The 18,198-nt window shown below is 42.5% G+C and overlaps 1 long non-coding RNA gene across 2 annotated transcripts in view; it reads right to left on the bottom strand.

The window, feature by feature from the left end:
- LOC109450855 (uncharacterized) overlaps window positions 1-18,198 on the bottom strand; it is a 145,745-nt gene that overhangs the window by 28,786 nt on the left and 98,761 nt on the right. For both annotated transcript variants that reach the window (XR_016018348.1, XR_016018347.1), the window contains one exon: window positions 17,477-17,579. This is a non-coding gene — a long non-coding RNA (uncharacterized LOC109450855). The remainder of the gene's footprint in view (window positions 1-17,476; window positions 17,580-18,198) is intronic.

Genomic DNA, 18,198 nt, shown 5'->3' with positions numbered 1-18,198 from the left:
TTTTAGTCGCCTGCTGTGCCCCACAAGCAGATTATTTATCAGGCCTGAGATATGGCGACTCCTCCCAGTTCCCTTAGGACCATTATCTTGAGAATTGGAGGTTTAAAGCACATCAGGGATTGGCTAAGAAAACATTCAAAGCAGGTGAGTCTTGCCTAAGTCTACTGTACAGAAGAAGGCCAAGTGCAGAGTCTGAGGGGATTCAAAGGACTTTCCCTCTCTCCCCTTCCTTCCTTGTCCTGAAAACTGGCTGTGCTCCCCAGGTGCATGTGTAGTGGCAAAGTCATGACTGTTCCAGCACATTAATGGAATGGATTCTGGGAGCAATAAAAACCAGAGAATGGAGGCGCTGAGAAAAGCTTTTGTGTCTCTAAGACTCTGACCCCTTTGATGAGACAGATGTTTGGGCCAGGCACTCCTTTAGAGGGTGAGTTAAACCTCATTAAACAGCAGGACAACTTCCTCAGTGGCAATGGACAGCCCACATACTGGTCTTCTTCCCTGCAGCAGACGGGCTGGGAAAGAGGTGGTCTCCTGTCATGAAGCCCAGGACCCCCTAGAGACTCTGGAGCTGGTGTCTGTGACACGTGGTAACCTTGGAGGCTTTGATTTATGGTTGACTTTCGGAAAGGCCAGCATCTGGTCTTGGCAGCCTGTCGCCTCACCATCTTTTCTCTAGGTTGAGAAGACTTTCCGTCAGGATCAGTGAGCCCAGTCTGACCCCAAGACAGAACTTCTGAGAGACCCTTCTGGTTCAAATGGAGCAGCAAGGCTTGAAACGGAGCCCTTCCCTGATTCACCAGCATACTTGGAGTGCTCTGCAGATAGATGTGGGAAAATCCAGGACTAAAATTCTCCTATGAGTTGATTCTCAGTCCAACAAGTGAAGGCGGTGTGTATTATCCCCAGACCCACTAGCTTTCCCAGGTTTACTCAGAAGCACCAACTGTCCAGCTGCCTTGCCTGGCTACTTTAAAAAACAAAAGACATGGGTGTTCCCCAAGGGTGACTCTCAGATTCTGCCAGGGAGCCTATATGAAGTTAGGGTATAGATTTGGATAGGGTCAATTACTTCAACAAAATTGTGGATTTAGTATTATTTTCCTTGAACTGGAAACATCTGCATGGACCATATCAGCCAATAAGGAATTAGAAATGAGCCTAATGGATGGGTGTGAAGAAGAAAGAAATATATATGAACTATGTTTAATTGAATAAGAATCATTACTATAATGATTGTTATTAATCTATTATTAACATAACAATAATAGCTAATATGTATTGAGTGCTTATAATGGGTCTGGCATTGTGCTAAGCACTTTACATGTATCAGATCTTTAGTTCTTGCAGTGACCCTCTATGGTTGATACTCTTATTATTGTTTTTTTATAGGAAAGGAAACAGGCACAGAGAGATTAAGTAACTTGCCCAAGATTGCACAGTTATTAAGTGAAAAAACTGAGGTTTGAACCCAGGCTATCTGACTCGAGTCCATATCCTAACAACTATGATCTTGTCCTAAAAACAAAAACAAACAAACAGACAAACAAAAAACCTACCTAAAAGCAAGTGAAGGAGAGAGTTGCCCCTCATAAGACAAGATAATCCTACTTCAGCTGCATATGTGCATGACACATAAATACACACATATACACACATCGTGAACTGACAACACATGTACCTCTGACAACTCTCTGTCCCCATCTCCTGGGAGCCCAGTGACAGGTCTAGCCTCCCCAAGCTTTGGGCAGGCCCTGAACCTGGGGAGACCTTGCTTCAGCCAGAGGCCTCAATTGGCCAGGCAGCTGCCGGGAGGTGGCGCTGTGTCACTTTCCTACTCTGGAGCTTTTGTTTTCTGCAGTTGGCAGGCTGGAGGTGGGGAGGCTGATTTTGAGCAGAGCCTGTCGCCAATTTCCCTAATTTGAAATCTCACTCTTTTCTGTCACTTCCTTCAAATGAGTTTGGAGAGGTTCATCAAATGACCGTCCTGAAAATGAGCCAAGCTGTTCTGTTAATCCCATTTCGGGTTGGATTTGAAAAGGGTGTTTCCAAACAAGGAGCAGATGTCATCTGTCAGAGTTACACTTGAGCTGACCTCTGGCTTTCAAACGCAGAGAGGAAAAACACACCAATACTCTCAACCACCTTGGAAGTGGCTTCGAGAGGAGGTGTAGAAGGCTCCGGTGCTTACTGAGCCACAGGCTCAAGCCCTGTTCACGAGGTGCGCAGCCTGTCCCTCTGCTAGGTGATCCCAGGTTTAGCGGAATGCACCCCAGGACATCACCTGTCTCCAGGCCTTTGTGGACTTGCCGGAAGCTGGTCCAAGGTGGCCTACCCCTTGCCATTCTCTTTCCAAAGAGCTGAGTACTAAAGGGCTCAGGGCACTGCCGATATTGGCAGATCAGATGAGCCATGTATCAAAGAAAGGATCACCCCGCACCGTGATACTCAGGATAGAGAGGGGCCCTGGAATAACTGAGTCTGTCTCCGTTTTCCAGATAAGTAAACTGAGGCCCAGAAAGAAGAAGTAAATCACAAAGGCGATAAGTGGAAGAGTGGCAGCTCGTTCTCAGAATGCCCCTGCCAGGACGATTAACACTAAAGTAGGATCAAATTTGGAGCCTGAGGCATAGTAGGGGGATTAGAGCTTCAGATTCAGATTCAGACATGAATCTGGCATACATGGCACTTGTACTCTCTCATGGAAAATTATTTCCATAGTCTGAGAGGCCCTATATGACCTGGGCCCTGCCTGCTACTCCTGCCTCACCTCACACCCCTTTCCACCTCTATCCTCCAGCCACACTGGCCTCTTGCTCCCTCCTAAATATCTTAGGCTCAATTTCCATTTTGGAACCATTGTACTGGCGGGTCTCTCTGCCAGGTCTACACTTCTCCCTCGTCTTCACAGGGTGGGCCCCTTCTCGAATTTCAGGACTTAGCTTAAAGTTCACCTCCTCAGAGAAGCCTACCCTGACTCCCAAATCTAACCTCACCCCACCCAGCTAGCCCCCTCTGTTATACCACTTACCATTACGTGTAAGCTCTGTGACAGCCAGGAGCTGGTGTCTCTCCACAGCTGTGTTACAGCAAACAATGAAAAGAAAAGATGCTAAAATATGTAGATGAATGGATAAAGTTCATATACACAATGGAATATTATTCAGCCACATACACACACAAAAAGAAATCTTACCATTTGCAACAACATGGATGGACCTAGCACAATAGCAACATGGTATTATGCTGAGTAAAATAAGTCAGACAGAGAAAGACAAATGCCATATGATGTCACTTATGTGTGGAATCTAAAAAATAAACAAATAAAACAGAAACAAACTCATAGATACAGAGAACAAATTGATGGTCGTGGGATGAGAGGGGTGTTAGGGGGATGGACAAAAAATGTGAAGGGATTAAGAAGCACAAATTGCCAGTTATAAAAATAGTCACAGGGATGTAAAGTATAGCAAAGGAAATATAGCCAATCATATTGTAATAACTATGTATAGCATCAGATGGGTACTAGACTTACCAGGCTGATCACTTTATAAGGTGTATATAAATGTCTAATCACTATGTTGTACACCTGAAACTAATATAATATTGTAGGTCAACTGTAATTAAAAAAGAAAAAGAAAAGACACTGGATATCCTCAAATTTCCAAGTCCCAGCTATAATTCAGGTAGAAAATACGTTGTTTCCCCTCAAGCCTGACACCTTTCTAGTCGCCATTCTTTTCTTTCTTTCTCTCCCAGACCCCTTTCAAACTTCTCTGGCCCCAGCTCCTGCCTCACCTCCCACTGACACCACAGCAGCTTACAGCCGGCCTTCTTCCTTTACCCCCTGCCTGACGAGATTCTCATAAGCAGAGCTATCCGCAATAGCTACGCAGGTGGGACACTGCGCAACTCCAGGTCATCATTCCCACAGATGCAGTGTGGGTAGCGCCCCTGGAGGTATGCAGCTTGCATGCCACACCTGGCTGCCTTGCTCAGAGCCAGCTTAATCCCCAGTCATTTCCTTTGTCAGTCTTCAACCTTCTGCATTTCTTGGCAACACAATACTGTTGAGTCTTACCTCCCTATCCTGATGAGGTGCTATCTCCCTCCAGTTTCCTACCTACCTACTCCTCCATTTTCCCCTTTCCAACCTGCTTTCCTAACTCTTCTTGCTACTTCTCTCACTGTGAGTGTTCTCCCAGGCTCGCTCCTTGTTTCCACACAGCCTGCCTCAGAGATCGCCATCCTGATGCCCATGGTATCAACTGTCATTTCTACACAAATGACCTGCATCTCTCCTCCACACATGCCGGCTAGACACCTCCACTTAACATTAGGGAGACTCCAAAACCCAACACTACCTAACACCCAACCTTCCCGGGGGCTTCACTCCATCTGGACCAGTTTTTTATTAAAATTTAAAATGTATTGGGGTGTCAATGGTCAACAAAATTACATAGGTTTCAAGCGTACAATTCTATAATACATCATCTGTATATTGCATTATGTGTTCACCACCCAGAGTCAGTTCTCCTTCCATCACTGTACATATCTGGACCAGTTTTGAAGCCATGTAGGAATATATCAAGAGACACGGCACTGGGGGCAATCCTAGCATCCTTTACCTGACAGAATCGTTCACAGCCCCTTCTTCCCCATAACTGGCCTTGTACCCACCTCATGAATAAATTGTTCCTCACACTAAAGAAGAGGCTGGTGAAACGATGAGGAAAAACATCCAGTCGAATCTGTCTCTGCTGGGAAAGAGAGCGCCTGATTCCAAGCACTTCTCGGGTCACTGGTAGTGTTCACCGAGGAGGGAATCTGTCCATACAGAGATTTGAGGGCGCCAGCTCTGACAGGTACAGAATAAAGAGTTGGCAGGGACAGTGAACATCTCAAAGAGAAGGGGAAACCCTGACAGCAGCCTGACCTGGTAGTCAGAGCCTTCTATTTACACTTGACTTCCAGTGAGGATGTATGACAAGAACCAGCACAGGAGGAGGAAGGGGAAGGGAAAGAAAGTGAAGGGAAGCGATGGTTGCCTTGTCCTGGCATCCACCTGTCAAGCTGTGGAGAAAGAAATCTGGAGACCAGAGATGGATCCAGGCCCTGCTGCCTCGGCCAAGTCTTATAGACGACGAGACCCTCAGTCTGTGTGGCAGTGGCCTTGGATGGGAGTGAACATATTTTTCCCCAGAGACAATGAAATAGGCTCTGCTGTCTCGGAAGGACTTCCTATTTCAGAGGACTTCGTGGAAGTCCAACCGGAAGGCTGCTGTGTCTTTTCTGCATTTACGAGCCTGTGGAAGACAGAAAGGAAGCACTGGATGCACCTTGTTTTCCTCTGTGTTTGGGGACTTGACTGATGCTCATTTGTCCTTTCATATCAAAGGCGAGTTTGGATTCTGGAGATTCCATTTTTTCTATACTGGGCTGGGTCAGGAAATTCCCCAGCAGCTTGGGTGCAGATGTCCAGCTCTGGCTGAGCTGCACTTTCGGCAACCGCGGGACGCACTCCTCAATGACCGGTTTGTACCTGGGAATCCCAGGGAGAGGAAGGAGGCCTTTTTGGGACAGGAGCATACTCCTTGCAGAGGAGGACAGCCAGGTACTCAGCACAGTGGTACTCAGAGTAAGACTCACACACTGTGCCACAAACCGTCACTGGATCACAAGTGATAAGTACAAAACCTGGCGTTAAGCGATGAGAGACCGTTATCACAACTGGACATTGCTAGGACACTCAAGTGCATGACCCATGAACTTATCTTATTGAACAGGGTTGATCCAGGTTGGGTGCTGGCAAACCTGCATAGTAAGTTGCACATAGGGGCCGTAGGACCAGGTGTTGATTGGAAGTTTAAAAATCTGATGCATCACCACAGTTTGAGGGGTGCTACTTTAGCCTATTCAAATCTCTCAGAAGTAGTGCCATAAAGAACCTATTTACTTTGTAAAATCCAAAGTTATTTAACAATGAACTCCTCTTGGGGTAAGGAAGGGAGTGCTACTAGCATGCCAAGGAACAACTAGCTATTCCTCAAAACACACGTTGAGAAGACACTCTACGTGGTGAGAATGAGTGAGTGGGTCTAGGATCTCCAAACATTTTCCAGGCCTCAGGTCCTACCTACTTGACTAGATGAGTCAGGGCCTTAGGTAACTACACTGCTTGGATTACCTGGAGTAATTTTAGGACTGCTCCTGATCACCTAGTGTCTTGGAAGATCTTTTTTCCTGCTTCCAAGGGTCTACCTTCTACCCAGGGTGGGGCCTCAGGCACAACCAGTCCATTATCTCAAGCCTCTGGTTTTAATTAAATTACAAAATGGCACATCTGAGGTAACAATAGCACAGGCCAGGTAACTTGGTCACTGAGGGAGAGGTAGTAACTCCTTCATGTCACAGGGGGCACATTTACTGCAACCCAGAGCTGAATCTGGGCACCTAGGGTCCAGGAGTTGGCTAACTTCTAATTCCTCCCTGTCAGCTCTCTATATACAGACTTGTACATTCTCATCTTGAGCTTTATTGGTTATATTTGCTACTTGGAGCATGAAGACATATAAACCCTTCACTTTTCTTTCCTTGTATGCTGGTAAACATGTAACAACTAACTTTCTGCAGAGGAACGGGTGCCCTGTTTTATAGCATTTGCCAATCTCTGTGGTGTAAATTCTCCCACCATGGCTTAGTTTAAGCTGCCATTATGACCTTTCCGACTACAGAGTTGGGAAGAGATATATGAGTACATAACAACTCTCAGGCACCACAGCCAGCTATGTCAGCTCTGGCAAAGTGTTGTTTTAAAGTTTGATTCTCTGTCATAATATTATAGCCTGACTTTTTTGAATCATAGAATTTCTGAGCAGGAAAGGACCTCGGAGATAATCTAGTCTAAATTTCATCATTTGAGAGATGAAACAACAGACCCAGAGAAGTGTAGTGACTTGCCCAAGGCAACCAAACAAGATAATGGCAGATGGGATTCATCCAGACCTCCTGGCCCTTTCATTCATGCTATGCTTATTTTTAAACATATGGTCTTACTTGATTCTCAAAATAGCCAAGTTAATAAGTGGTGTATCCATTCAATAGAAAGGGAAACTGATAAAAGGGTTAAGAATTACCCAAGGCCACAGACCTAATAAGTCAGTCAGATCTGTCTTACTTTCAGATCCTTCCATTCCATCAAAACCTCTCTATTCCATATTTCTTTTGGCTCACAGACACCACCAAATGAGACATGCTTTTCTCTGATTTTTTTTTCAACTCCTAAAGATTCTTGACCAACAAAGTCAAAGATGGACGAGTCTCTTTGTTGATTTCCAATCTGTTGCCCATTAATTCTTCATCCTGAATATTGCCCATAGCTGCCTTTAAAGATTTATCCATGGGCTGGCCCGGTGGCTCAGGTGGTTGGAGCTCTGTGCTCCTAAATCCGAAGGTTGCCAGTTCGATTCCATATGGGCCAGTGGGCTCTCAACCACAAGGTTGCCAGTTCAATCCCTCAAGTCCCGCAAGGGATGGTGGGCTCTGCCCCCTGCAACTAGCAATGGCAACTGGACCTGGAGCTGAGCTGCGCCCTCCACAACTAAGATTGAAAGGACAACAACTTGACTTGGAAAAAAGTCCTGGAAGTACACACTGTTCCCCAATAAAGTCCTGTTCCCCTTCCCCAATAAAAAAAAAAAAAAAAAAATCTTAAAAAAAAAAAAAAAAAAGATTTATCCATGACTTAAGTTAGGAAACATGCTAAGCTGCTATAATAGAGATCTACCCCCCACCACCAAATACAGTGGCTTAAACAATATTGATGTTTATTTTTCTCTTACTTAAAGTTTAGATAGAGAGTTTAGGTTCTTATGGTAGCTCAGTAACGTCAGGGACCCAGGCTCCTTCTACCCTGTCCCTCTGCTGAAAACATTGCTCAGTATAAGGCTTCCACCTCATGGCCCAGAATGGCTGCTCCAACTCCTTCCATCATATTCATGTTCCAAACCGAGGAAAGGAGGAAGGAAGTAGAGGAAGGACATGGCATACTTCTTTTCTGTAGTTGTATGCAAAAATAATTACAGTTTTTGCAATTATTTTTAACCTTTTAAATCGCAATTACTTTTGCACTAACCTAATACTCTCAGAAATTGTATACACCACTTTCACTCACATACCATTGACAAGAAGAGTCATGTGGCCACGCTAGCTGCAAGGGAGTCTAGGAAATATAGTTTTTACCTGAGCAGCTATATCCTCAATAAAAATGTGAGCATTCTCCTGAAGGCAGAAAAGGAGAATGCATATTGAGAAATAATTAGCCATCTCTACTATGATGTCTGGATGCTAGAGCTAGAGGATGTGGATGAAAGGAAGAAAGAAGGAAGATGTGGAACATAAAGACAACCACACAACCTGTGGGAAAGTCTAATGTAAAAAGAAGAATTACAGTCAGCCTGTGTCCTCTTCAAAGTCAAATACCTGTATCATCCTAAGAAATCTGCATAATTGAGGAAGTTTCTGGTGATAACTTCTTAAAAAATTATTTCAAATGGGATGTTCAGAGGGTTTTCTTACAGCCATATGGAGGTCCATGCTTTCTGGTATATTTATCTTCAAGCTGCGTCGCTAAGGACTGTAAATGTTATTGTGCTGTGTTAATAATAGCAATGCTTAGGCAGGGGACCTGATGTTTTTATATCAGTTTTGCGGAATAAGTTGAAGTATAATTTTTTGTTGTTGTTGTTATTGCCCATCTCTCTTCTGGGGAGCAGCATTTGGCTCTGCCTTTTGCCCACCTGCAACCCAACCCCTGCTTCTAGCCACTTTCAGAGAGGCCATAACTGGGGCATTAGTAAAAGCCTGGTGAAACAGAAACCAGAATAAGACCAAACAATTTTCTTGAGTCTCAGCAATGACCTGCTGTGTTACCTAATTAAAGTGACTGCACCTTTCACGGCATCCGGGTTTTTGCTTGGATGATGACAATCTCTATACCTGCCCCCATCTAGGCTAAAGTATGATATATCAGGTGAGACTTCCCAGGTACTCTCCAGAGGAAGAAAGCAAAAATCAAGATTCAGCATCTCTGAGAGGGGTTCTTTGGGATTTTGCTATTTACTTGCTTAATCCTTTAACTCTTTTGAGCTGAGGCTCGAGTTCTGGAAAACCTTTCCCTTTTTTGCTTTTGATCCTCCTAGGTTTTGCAAACATGCTCAGAGCATATGGGTCTGCTGCTGGGCAGGCAGTTTGCAAGGCTCAGGTGGTCCCCAAAGAAAACAGAATCTGAGTGCGTGGAAAGCCCTGTGAGAGCAGACCACAGATGTCACAGAGACCTTCGGCAGGTATCTGTGTTCAGATCTTCTCTCCTACGCTATGCTCCTTAAGAGAACCATGTCTGAATCATCTGTGTGGCTCTGGGTCCCCTAACACAGTACCTGGCACATAGGAGGGGACTGATACTTTTGGATGGTTCAGTGGCCTCTTGAATTCCGCCCTGAGGCCTCATTTTACCTTTTCAGTTTGTCCCTTGACAATGTTGAGCTTCACTGAGCCTTGTACTCCTGGAAAACCATGACAGTTAAGAAATCTCTACCTCACCTCTACTCCACTTTTGTGTCCCAAGAAATGTCTCACTGCAAAAACCATCCTTCGCCACATGACTTAGATAAGACTCACAGATGACCCCCTTGTTAACCTTTGACAAGGCCAAACACACACCCACCACATCCATTCTTCATCTCACACGTGATTAGCTGAACTGATGACCCCCACTGACCAATCTGGACAAAATGCCCCCTAACTTAACTTGACCAATTTAATCAGGTTTCTTTTCTTCCTCCAGGTCCCTGAACTTTGACCCACTCTTGAGCATTAGAACATGGAACAACTTTTTTTTTATTTAAGGACTCTGCCAAAGAATTAGCTGAACTCAGGGAAAAATCATTCCCTAATCAACTGTCCCATGACACAACCCACACATCCCATTCCCCCACACTGGGTTCTTTCCTCCTTCCTATAAAAGCAAATTCCCTTCTGCCTGACTGTTGGGACACTTACTAACCTCATTGTCAGAGCATTCTCCCTATTGTGGTAATCTGCCTCCCTTATTGTAATTGTCTTCTCAAATAATGTCTCTCCCTACTGAAGGCCAGATTTGTTTTCATTTGCAATCCTCATCCCCCTCTGCTTCAGTGCCCTGGGCCACTGATCTTGATCTTGGCCTTCTCCCCATCCTCAATACTCCACCCCAATAATGTTATTACTCAGGACTTGTCACTGGTCATATTTCCTTCTCCACAATTTCAAAAGTCAGAATGCTTTCAGGAAATGTTGGACACACTCACTTCAGAATATTCAACAAACAATGCCTTAAACAATAAAGATATTTCATCATCTCACCAAAAAAGGTAGTCTGGAGATAAGTGATCTTACCACTAATAATGTCTCTAAGAACCCATGCTCCACCCATCTACCCACTCTGCCATCCTTAAACATATATATATTTGGTTGCTCATAATCACAAAAATAGTCAAGATATCCCATCATCACATGATATCATCTAAAGCATGAAGGAACTAAAGGAAGAAAGACAGCTTTTCTTGGGGGTCACTCTCTTTCTTATAGAGGAAGTCTTTATTCATAAGCCTCTTAGGAGAGCTCCCTTTGCATCTCATTGACCAGAGCCAGTCACATGGCCTCTCTAGATGCAAGAGATGCTGGGAAGGTGAGTTGTTGGAATTTTATGCTTTAACCTTGGGTAGGGTGGGTTCTGCCAGTGGAGAAGAAAAGGGAGAAGGGAATGATTGTTGGGTCTGCCCCACTTATACAACCCTTAACACTTATTCTACACTCTTCAAGGGATCAGTTAGCCAATCTAATAAATGGGTCACTGAGTTGATTGGCTGGAAGGCCTCTCCCTTTTTAGTTTGCTTGACAAAATTGAAGCTGTACTGAGTGCAGTGCCTCTGCATGACTTTACATATATATATATATATATATATATATATATATATATATATATATATATATATATATATTTCAGCTGGTGGAGTGGTCAGATGGGATCTTGGAAACCTTTTGAATGAAAACCACTCAGGAGAGTTTGTTCTCCAATGTCTCCATTTTTCCATCTGTAAAATGGGATAATAATATCAATTGCAAAAGGTTATTGGTAGGGTTGACAAAATGGTGCTGTAAGGTGCCTATTGCATTACCAGGTATGTGATGAAGACTCAGAGCCTCCAGAGGGAAGACGTCTGAGCCCTAGCTTCAGACAGGCTGCTCTGCCTCCAAGTCAGAGCAAAGTAGTAAATGACAGGGAGAGCCCTTTGCATCCCTCTGCTTTCCTAAGGAGTCTTTCTCTTCAGTTCAATCCCACCAAAGTGCATTAAGTGCCTGCTACGTGCAAGGTTTTCCCCAGGGGGCTGGTAGGCGATGTCAGACACCACCCTTGCTGGTCTGAACATGTACCCTACCAGCAGGAGGACCAGGACAAGAGTTCACACAAGTATAAAGCAAGGCAGACATTTGACGGTCTGGAACTTGCCTCTACACCTCTGAAAGCTCCCTTGCCTAACAGGGAGTTAACAAGATGTGGTTCTCATAGACCCCAAAGTGGTGATTTCCATGTTCAGTAACTTTGATTTTTTTTCCCCCACTACCATTTATATTTTCTGTTTCAGGAGATAAAGGCCTTCGGAAAATTCCAATGCGTGCTTTCCCAGGCCTCGAGCTGCTTTGAACAGCCCAAGTTAATTGGAAATCTCTCCTAAAATCATGCTGTACTTCCCAAGGGCCATTTTAAAATTTGTGATCAATATTCAGATTGCCCGTGAGTCCAGCCATTGGGGTCCTCACACTATTTAAAGTCACAACCTTGTCGCTGAGAGCCCTGCTATTAAACTGTTGATCTGTGAGTTCCTTGAAAGTCACACACAAAAAGACAAAGCTCTCCGACTGAGGAAAGGCTTTGATTAAAAGCCAATCTTCTATTATGAGAAATGAAACTGCCTCCACAGATAAACAAAAATGTCCCTACAGTGAGGAAGTAAAAGATGTCAATGGATTCATTCATTCATTCATTCATTCATCCACAAACATTTATTGAGCACCCACCGTGAGCCAAGCACTCTGCGAGGCTCTTGTCTTAGCTTGGGCCACTATAACAAAATACCATTGACTGGGAGGCTTTCAGAACAGACATTTATTTCTCACAATCCTGGAGGCCGGGAAGTCCAAGATCAAGGTGCTAACAGATTTGGTTCCTGGTGAGAGCCTGCTTCCTAGATTGTAGACAGACACCTTCTCCATGTGTGCTCACATGGCCTTTCCTTGTTACATGCATAGGGAGAGAGTGCTCATGGCTCTTCCTCATTTCATAAGGGCATCAATTCCATCATGCGGGCCCCACCCACATGACCCAATGTAACTCAAATTACCTCTCAAATGCCCCATGAGCATCACTTTGGGGCTGAGGGCTTCAACATTCAGTCCATAGCAGTTCTGGAGACACTGACTTGCAGCCCTCCAATTACCCTGCGCTGCTTAATATCTCTGCACCTTCACCCATGCTCTTCCCAATGTCTTTCCTTCCACTTTCCTGCCCGGCTAACACCATGTCATCTTTCAAGCACAATGCCAGTGTTGCATCCCTTGTTAGACCTTCCACCTGCCTGCCTGCACTGGCAGACTTGACCACACATTTCTTTATGCCTTTGCTCTTCCATCTGCATTCAGCAAGAGGTCTATAATAAGCCAGGCACAGTGCCAGGCACATGGATATAGAGATAAATTATCACTAGTTCCTGGCTTCAAGGAACTCACAGTCTGGGGAAGTATATTAAAAATTACCAACTGCAATAGAGTTTGCAGACACCACAATATGATTGTGTATACAGAACAGTAGGAGAATACAGAAGAGAGCGAGCTATGCTTCCTGGAGAGGTGGGAAATTATAGTGGGGAGAAAAGAGGTTCATCGGGGAGATGGGGTTGTGTGCAGGTGGGGAAAGACAGTCAACAAAGGAACCAAGATGCTCATCAATAGGTGAATGGATAAACAAATTTTGGTGCATTCATATAATAAAATACTACTCGTTGATACAAAGAAATGATCTACTAAGCCACAAAAAGACATAGAAGAACCTAAATGCATTTTATTAAGGGAAAGAAGCCAATTTGAAAAATCTACATACTGTATAATTCCAACTATATGACATTCTAGAAAAGACAGTAAAAAGATCAGTGGTTGCCAGGGACTCAGTAAGAGAGGAGGATTGAACTTTGCAACTAAAATTGAGCATGGCACCTTGAGCTGAGCTGCCGCTGAGCTCCCGGGTGGCTCAGTTGGTTGGAGCGCGTCCTCTCAACCACAAGGTTGCCAGTTCGACTCCCACAAGGGATGGTGGGCTGCACCCCATGCAACTAGCAACAGCAACTGGACCTGGAGCTGAGCTGTGCCCTCCACAACTAAGACTGAAAGGACAACAACTTGAAGCTGAACGGCACCCTCCACAACTAAGATTGAAAGGACAGCAACTTGACTTGGAAAAAAAGTCCTGGAAGTACACACTGTTCCCCAAAAAAGTGCTGTTCCCCTTTCCCCAATAAAAAAAGTCTTTAAAAAAAATAAAAAAGTGAACCGTAATCTAAATTATGGGCTTTGGCTAATAATAGTGTGTAAATATTGGTTCATCAATAACAACAAATTTACCATACTAAACAAGATGTTAATAAGAGAAAACTGAGAGGAGAAAGAGAGTTACCCTGTGTACTATCTGCTCAATTTTCTGTAAACCTACCTAAAACTTTTCTAAAAATAATCTATTAATTAAAATGTATATATAATCCTTGAACTTCCATTTCTATCAGTAAGGCAGTCAAGATACCTAGGGAGACTAAATATTGCCATGAATTTTCTTTTTCGCAGCTCTTCCCCTTAAGAGGTAGAGTCTACTTCTTCAAACTTGAATCTAGGCAGGCCTTGTGACTTGCTTTGTCTAATAGACTATTGTGAGAGTGATGCTGTGTGAGTTCCAGGCTTAAATCTTAGGAGATCTTGCGGGTCCCACCTTTGCTCTCTTGGAGCCCTCCGCCATTATACACAGAGGTCTTGGCAACCCTGCAGGAAAGGCCACGAGGAGAGAGAATCTCTCCAGCAGGGGTTAGCAAACTACAGTCCATAGGCCAAACCCAGCCCTTCATGTGTTTTTGTAAATAAAGTTTTATTGGCACACAGCTCTGCCCATCTATTTATGTGTAGTGTACGGCTCTTTTTATGTGACAGTGGCAGAGTTGAGTAGTGGACAATAAGTTAATTAGAAGTTAGAAATCAACAACAAAAAGATAACTAGAATATTCCCATTTGTCTATGTATTTAAAATCACACTTCTAAGATGACTCATGAACTTTAGACATTAATTAAAATGTAACATAATGAAAATATGTATAAAAAGTTAGATTCAGCTAAAATTGTACTTACAGGGAATGTATGGCCCTAAATGCTTTCATTAGATAAGAACATCTCAAAATAAAGAAGCCAAACATCCAACTTAAGCAGTTAGAAGAATAAATCAAAGAAAGCAGAGGAGAGAAAATAATAAAGATAAGGTCACAAGTTAAGGAAAGTTTAAAACACACATGGATATAGAGAATCATCAAAGCAAGAGCTGGGGCTTTGAAAAAAACTAATAAAATAGACAATTTTCTGGCAAGATTAATGAGAGAGAGACAGACCTCAAATAAACAACTAGTAATAAAAGAAGGGACATAGTCATATATTTAACAGACATTAAACAAATAATATGTGAACAACTTGCATTAGTTTTCTATGGCTGCCATAACAAATGACCACAAATTTAGTGGCTTAAACAACACAAATTTATGATCTCACAGTTCTGTAGATCAGAAGGTGTTGGCAGGACTGCACACCTTTCTGGAGGGTCTAGGGAAGAATCCTTTTCTGTGCATGTTCAGGGTGTTGACCACCAGCTGAGGGCTATTCCCCACTTCTAGAGGCCACCCCCATTCCTTGGCTCACGACCTCCTAACCCCATCTTCAAAGCCAGCAATGGTGGGTCAAGTCCTTCTCATGTCACATGTCTCTGACTTTTCTTTCATAGTTGCACTCTCTAACCATAGTTGGAAGTGGTTCTCTGCTTTTATGGACTCATGTGATTTGACTGGGTCCACCTGGATACTCAAGATAATTTTCCAGTCTCAAGGTCCATACAGTTAATCATATTTGCAAAGACCCTTTGCCGTGTAAGATAACATTCACAGGTTCCAGGGATTGGAGCATGGACATGTTGGGGGTTGGGGCATTATTCTGCCTCCCATAGAATTCTAATTTAGGAAATTTTAAAATTGGATGAAATGAGTGAATTCCTAGTGAAATGTTACTCATAAATACTGACTCAAAAAGCAATGAAAAGATATGAGTGAAAAGAATGAAAAGACTATAACTAGTAAAAAAATTTAATGAGTAGTTTAAAATATTCCCAAAAAGAAAATATTCCAGATGGTGTTATAGATTAGCATTACTGAAATTTCCAGGCATAAGATTAATTATCATCTCATACAAATACTCTGGAGGATGAAAAATAGAGAAAGCACTCCTCAAATAATTTTATAGGGCTAGTCTAAGTATGGTGGTTTTAAATCATGTCACAAATGCTTTGACACTTCTCCCATCAAAAAGTGACATATTCTGTTGAGCATGCTTTGACTTCCTCAACACACAGAACATGGCAGAAGAGGTGCTGTATGACTTCCAAGGCTAGATTAGAAAAGGTTATGCAGCTTTGACCAGTTTCTCTTGGGACACTCGCTCTGGAAGGATTCAGGAAAAGTCCAACTACCTGGAAGCGGCCATGCTGGAGAGACCACAAGAAGAAATCACATAGAGATAAAAAGAGATACTTAGGAGCCCCAGCTTTCTGACCCAGCTGTTTGAATCCTCCCAGCTCAAGCTTTCTCACACATGCAAGTGAGAAAGCTTACTAGATGATTCCAGCCTCAGCCACCATCTGACTGTAAACTCATGAGCAATTTCAAGCAAGGATGATGTAATAGCTAGAGCTCAGTGGAACCCCAGAGCCATGAGAGATAATAATAAATAATTGCATTGTTTTACACCACTAAGTTTAATATAGTTTGTTATGTAGCACTAGAAAACCAGAATATATTTTTATGCTACAAAACTAAAGCAATAAACTAAATACCTACATTGTACCCCCCCCAAAAAAAAACAGAAGAAAAAGGAAAATGATAAAAATCCTAAACAAAATATTGGCAAACTGAATTCAGCCATATATAAACAAAGATAATACATATGGCCAAGTTGGGTTTATCCCACGAATGCAATTGGAACATTCATTAACAAAATCCACCCCATTAACAGATTAAAGAAGAAAAACCATATGATAATTTTAGTAGATGCAGGATATAAACACTATCAACAAAATTTAACATCTGTTTAGGATTTTTTTTTTTTTTAATCTTCTCAAACTAGGACTGAAAGGTAACTTCCATTACCTGGTAATGAACATCCTTGGAAAAGAAAAAAGAAAAAACCCACCACAAGTATTATTCTGATTAGTAGCCACAAAATATAAAGCACTCCTCCAAATCAGTATGAGAAAGAAAACCCAAAAGAAAAATAGGCAAAAAGATTTAACAGACATTTCATTAAAAAGGCAGAATAAATGTCCATAAATAGAAGAAAAGATGCCTAAGCGTATTAGTCATCAGTAAATGCAAATTAATATCATAATAAAATACTGTTTTACACTCACCAGAGTGGCAAAAATTTACAAATTGGTCAACCTCAAGATGGAAAGGTTGGAGAACAATGAAAACTCTCATCCACTGATTATGGGAATTAAAATTATACAGTCCCTTTGGTACACACTTCAGTATTATCAAGCTAAACACACGCATACACTGGAAACTCACAATTCCATTGGAGGTGTTTGCCCTAGAAAAGCTCTCACACATGGGTGCCAACAGATATACACAAGAATGTTCATAGCAGTTAGAAAAGCCAGAAACAATCCAAATCCACATCAGCAACAGAATGGATAAATAAATTGTGACATATTCATACATTGGAAAGCCATGTAGCAGTAAAATTGAATAAACCAAAGCTACATGAATCAATTTGGATGAATTGCTAAAACATAATGTTAAAGAGTCAAGTCACCGGAGAATAGATAATGAATCATTCCATTATATAAAAACAGGCAAAACTAAATAATATATACATATATCGATGATAAAGGAAAAAGAACAAGATCTCAAACAAAATTTTCTGCTTCATAAGCTCGGTGGTAAATATGTGAGTTTGTTTTATCGTTACTCTTTAAACTGCATATACATATATACATTTTTATGTTTGATACGTTTCACAATAAAAAAAAAAAATCTATGGACACATAAAATACTCATGATACTTACCCTTAAGGTTGAGAGCTTACCTGATTTCCGCCTGTGGCACAGCATGGGTGGGTCAGTCCCATTATAGCCACTGCACACGTCCTTACAGCATGCCCCTCGAGCACGTGTCTTAACTTTTCCAAGCTGTGAAGTAGACAGCCATGCTTACTTCCCAGGACAAGTTAATGAGCATTAAATGAAGTAATTGACGCAACTCTAACAGAGAGCCTGAAAACTTTTAAACACACTTTCAACTGTTCTTTTCCTGACTATATTGATACCAACCAACCAGCAGCTCTCCCCAACAGCCCTCCTTGCTCATGGTCTTTTTGTCTGGGGATGTGATGGTTCTTATTTGCGGTGCCATGGATCCTTCTAGGCCCTGCATCTTCTGCCCTCCAGGCTCACCAGAAGAATTTCTCTTTCATTAGCATCACTGCAGTTCTACTGAAAGGAGCCCCAACTTATTATTTAGTCTTGTTTCTAAAAATATACACTGGGGACCTGGAATTGTCTGTCTCTCATTAGCAAGAAATAATAGCAATGGTCCTCAGCCCTTAACCTCCAGGAGGACTTTTCTTTTTCAAAACAATATTTGAAAATTCCTTTCACACTTGAAAATTGAATAAATGCATCCTGAGCTGAAGCCAGATTCACCTTGGACAGGGAAGTTTCTTTGTTAAATTTGACCCCCGAATACTGGCTTCAGGAAGGCCATCATGAGAGGTCAGTAGTTCTTTTTGCTTGTCTGACTCCCCAATGG

This window comes from Rhinolophus sinicus, chromosome 14, assembly GCF_057876585.1.
Source record: "Rhinolophus sinicus isolate RSI-liver-muscle chromosome 14, RSI-T2T, whole genome shotgun sequence".
Classification (NCBI taxonomy): domain Eukaryota; kingdom Metazoa; phylum Chordata; class Mammalia; order Chiroptera; family Rhinolophidae; genus Rhinolophus; species Rhinolophus sinicus.
This window is presented reverse-complemented; position numbering and strand designations above follow the sequence as displayed.